This window comes from Oenanthe melanoleuca, chromosome 1, assembly GCF_029582105.1.
Source record: "Oenanthe melanoleuca isolate GR-GAL-2019-014 chromosome 1, OMel1.0, whole genome shotgun sequence".
Lineage (NCBI taxonomy): Eukaryota > Metazoa > Chordata > Aves > Passeriformes > Muscicapidae > Oenanthe > Oenanthe melanoleuca.
Window position 1 is genome coordinate 32,294,793 of NC_079333.1, and position 4,928 is coordinate 32,299,720.

A 4,928-nucleotide genomic window follows, 5' to 3' on the forward strand; every position below is an offset into this window, starting at 1 on the left:
TATGTGCATATTGTATTGCAGGAAGTGCAGCGCTCTGAGCCTGGGGCTGACATGGTCCATGCAGCCTCTTCTCCAGGCTGGCATCACAGACAGCCTCAGTGTTCCAGTAACAAGGTGTCTCCTTCTTCCTGACCTTCCTGACCTAAAGTGACATTTCACCATCTTCCAGTTTTTCAAAATATTCATGGCAATAAACTTGTATTGTTTATAACTGAGCAAGAAGCATAAATATGTCCCCAAAAATTATCTTCCCTAATCTTCCAGCAGAAGGTAGTGCTGGAAAAGCTGTAAACAGTTTGAGACCATCTTCTGTAATTAGACACAGGAAGAGTTGATAGAAGTGAAACTTTCCTCTTCACAATGACCTGAGGTTTGTCCTGGAGGCCAGGGTATCATAAACTGAGCAGTACAGGTCAGTAGATTTAAAATTTCTTTCTCAAAACATGAATAAAAAAAACCTCTGAACCTATTACAGAGCATGTAATAGACTCACCCAGATCTGGGGAGTTTCTTATACATTTACTAAAATTTTGCCTTCCTACCACTGAGGTTTTCAGTGTGGGATGGTGCTCTCAGAGAGTAACTCAGCTGAGTTTTTGTATTCTGACCACCTTGCTTGTGGTCATAATATCAAAAAAGGTGAATTGTTTGAATTGGGGGCCAGCTGGAAAAAAGGTGCACACCTGTGGCCTGTTAGCTACATCAGTAACAACCAGGGTTCAGATTGTTCTGAAATACAGTCCAGACATTATGTGAAGAAACAAGTTAGACCTCTGTCCTCCTCCAGAGCCTGATGAGCTGGGTTATGCTAAAACATGCCAACCATCTTTTTAGGTCTGTGGTGCTCTCTGCAGAGTCTAACTTGAGGCTTTTGGCTGAGGAGAGATCTGTGTTCCTAGATCTCTTTGATCTCTTGGACTCTTTGTTTGGCTGTGGACTTGAGGCTGCAAATCATTAAAACACCAAAGAATTGTGAAAGCTCAAACCCATGTCTTCTGCAGGGATGCTGGACTCCTAGTACCCTTTACTGCTCTCTCATTGTTGCTCTGTGTTCCTTGAAGCAGCTGCTGTGCAGATTAGGTTTTCTTGCTGAAGGCCTTGCTGAAAACCCTTGCTCTTTGGTTACTCGTGGGAGACAAACTGGCTTGAGAATTTTCCTGAGTAGTATTTTCTCATTTGCTTTGTTTCCAGGAAGTGTTTGCTTTCAGTATCACTGAAATAACACTCAGTTTAGCTTTATTTAAAAAAGCACAGCACACAGATGTATTTTGTTTTTTAATTACTGGCACTTATCAATAATAGGAGGTTGTGAAAACCTCGTTCTCTACTGAATTGAGTTGAAAGGCTGATTAATCTGCAGGAGCAAACTGTGTAGGGAAGCTGCCTGCCCTGAGCAAGCAGAGGACGATGGAGTGCTTTGTTAGAGGGATGTGGTTCCTCTTAAAGCTTTGTGTAGGGGACTAGTGTGTCAGAATAACCACAATATATATATTTTTTGGTTTTTTTAATCATTGCATAATGAAAACAACTTGATTTACCTCTTGAGACTATTACTCTTGCCAGAACAAGAACTTGAACAGCTCCTAACAGTTTTCTAACAGCACAAATGTAGTCTCTTCATCTGAAGACAGATCTAAATTAATTTGCTACTTCTCTTCTTTGTTTCAAAGTCATAAACTAAAGTGAGCTGGTACCTCAGGACATGTTTAAAATCTGTCTTTGCATGACTTTGTGACATCAGAGGTTCCATTCAGCCAACTGCCAGAATAAGTGACAGACGTTCCCAGCTGCCAAGGGGCCCTTCAGCAAGGAAAAGGGACTGTGAAACCCTCCATCTTTCATTGGACAAAAAGTGCCCATCTCCAGAGCCTGACACATTTTGTAGCAACATAAATGAATTGCAACTTAAAGGCAATGACATAATTGAGATAAAGATTGTGGCAGAGAAATGAGAATTAAGTGCTAAAAACACTGGGAATGATAATAAATGCTGATGGGAGCAGAAGATTGACAAGATAATGTGAGAGGCAGTGAAAAAATGTGCTGAATGCAGACAAAAGAGCAGTGCTAATGGCAGCATATGTAAAGTGAACAAGAGCTTTCTCCTTGGCCTGTTGTCAATCTCTTGACTTGACCTTTGGAGCTCTCACGCTACAGTGGGAAGAGCAGAAACAGGCTTGATATGTTCCACTGAGTTTGCCCAACGAGCAAAATCTGTGAGCTGCTGCTGCTTTCCAAGATCAAACTGGAGGGCAGAGGGACTTAGCTGATTGTTCAGCTGCATCCTGGCTGGATCAGGAGGAGTGAGGAGGAGAGAACCCTGGGCATGTTCCCTGAAGCTGTAACATTGCTGCCACCAACTCGGCTCCTTTTTGTACCTGAAGGTTGAGTAATACTATGGAAGATGGCCTTCCCAAGATAACAGGTCAGTGAGTAAAACACATTTAATTATTTTCTTGCTTCTCTGATGATGAAGTTTCATGAAGCAAACATCAAAAAACCTTGGAACAAAGAGCCAACCAACTTGCTTAAATTTCTATGTGAGGTGATAATGGGTACAGAGAATGTGTTGGATGCAAGCACAGTGCTTTGGATATCCAGCAGCTGCAGTACACAAGGAGTACAGGGGTCTTGGGTTTATTTTCATAGCATGGATCTCTGCTGTTCCTGGCAGTAGCTGCTGAACTTCCCTCTGCCAGCTACAGCAATTGCCCAAGTACTGGCTTTTTTTTAGAAAAGCAGTATTTGATACAATTTTAGCTTCTTGTTTTACTTTAATTGCTAAGTGAGCAAAGATCCAGCACCATGTTAAATCCCAGTTTTCAGCATGGCTGTGTTCAGTTGTCCATATATCAGAACAGCTGTTGGCATCTTGTTGCCATGTCATGTCCTAAACCAATATGGTGTTTGTGGGAGACAGACCATGAGCTCTGAAATGTACTATTGCAAAAAACAACCTTACTTTCACAGTTGACTCAAAATCCAAGGAAAAGCATTTTTGGAGGAACATCCAGCTGCAAAACCTCAGTGGCTAAAGATGCTAACACCAATAGATTCTCTGTTCTGTGCTTGTCACTATAGTGTAACTTTTCAGTCTATTACCTTCTGCCTTGACCTTATTCTGGCAAACTCCTTTTAGCCCAGAGAAGCAGAGTGTTTAATAACTTCTCTCCAGAAACCAGCCAAACAAAAACAAGTGCTGCAGAACGAGTCACTTACCCTCATTTCCCAAAACGTGCAGGTCTGAACCTGTAGAAAGATTGCCTTGTTATATAACCTTGCTGCAGCAGAGGCTGCAAACCTCACAAAAACCAGACCAAAAGTGAAATCACCCACCTTCCCTGCAGCTCAGGCTGGGGGAGATCATACCAGCACAGCCAGACTATAAAGCAGTACAATCCAGTTGCTCAGAGAGGGTTCAAGCCAGCAGAGTGCTGAGGTAAGCAGCTCCTTTCATCACTGGAGTGGATACAGGCTCTCAGCACACCTCTCCCCATTGTGCTTTTTAGACATTCCATGGATTGATGTTTCTTACTTCCAGCTCATAGACCTCAGTTCTATTAAAGTAGATTTTTTTTTTCAATGCAGCTTGAGTGATGCTTGTATTTCTTTAATTTTGAATTCCAAGGAATACTTGTTCTTTCTTGTTGAAATTGTAAGTTTCTTTGAGCTGTGTTCTAGTTAAACACATAACTCCAGCTCAACTGAAGCTTAGCTTGGATTGTGGAGACACCTGGACCCTTGCTTGCATCCTAAGAGTTGTCTTATGCAACAGTAACACAGTAAAGAAAAGGTATTTCATAATGCTGGGAATACAAGGGTGACTCCCTTTGTTTGGTCCTAACTGGAGCAGTGAACTCCAAGTGGGGTGTGGAAGCACTGGCTGTGCTGCCAGAAAGTGACTGATCAGCCCCCTATTTTACAACATGCTGCTCATTTCTGAGAGATTCTGCCAGTAAAAAATTTATCAAATCCAGATGCCTTGGGCTGAAGACCCAGTTTTCTCCATATGAAAGCCTTGAAGTGGCCTTAATGCTAATCCTGTAGAAATCAAGGGGATTTGGGACACTTCACTAAATATGTTTTGCTGCAGGCTGTTGCTTCTGGCTTGTGCAGGCTGCCTGTGGCTTGTACCCTAATTAGCATGTTTGGGATTTCTTTTTAACTCCCTCTCACCCACACAGGCTGTTATGGGAAAAGGCTAAACTGACTGGAGGAGGCAAGGACTCTTTTTTCCAAGGTGCAGGTTGATGTTGTCCTGCCATATGTCCTGTACATGGTGTTCTGCATTATGGGCATAAGCCAAGGGCAGCCTAGAGATGGGCCCTGCATTTACACCACTAGAAAATATAAATCCCCTCTGGGGAGTGGTGGGAAGAAGGAGAGGCCTTTCTTTAACAGAAAAGGCATTCAGCACAAGCTACATTCTAATTCTGCATCTAAAGGAGAAGCTAATCACTGAGCAGAACTAATCTCTCTTTCAAGTCAGCCATTTCATGGGGCTTGCGTTGCAGTCAAAGCAAGGCAGGGGAGCTGAGGGGAGGCTTCTCTGGGCTGCAGACACAGCAGGAGCTGCCCAAGTGTGGATCCCCATTCCATGGACACTCAAGGGACAGGAATCACCTCAGCTTCCACAGTAACTCCACTGGGTTAACTCCATGTCCAAACTCACTTTACTGTTCTCCACGTGGCAGAGAAGTGAGAGTCAGTGTGAGGTGTCTGCCACCTTTACCTGGCTGATTGTGATCCCAGCCTCAGAGGAGGAGCTTGGTCAGTGGAGCCCAGAGACAGTGCGACTCACCTGCAGCCAAAAGAGACAACTCCTGGGCAGGAACAGCTCAGCGTGCTTGAAAAACCAAAAGTGTTTGTTTGCACTGAAGTACAGATATACTGAGGTATTGCACAGAGATACAGGTTGTTTAAAACAT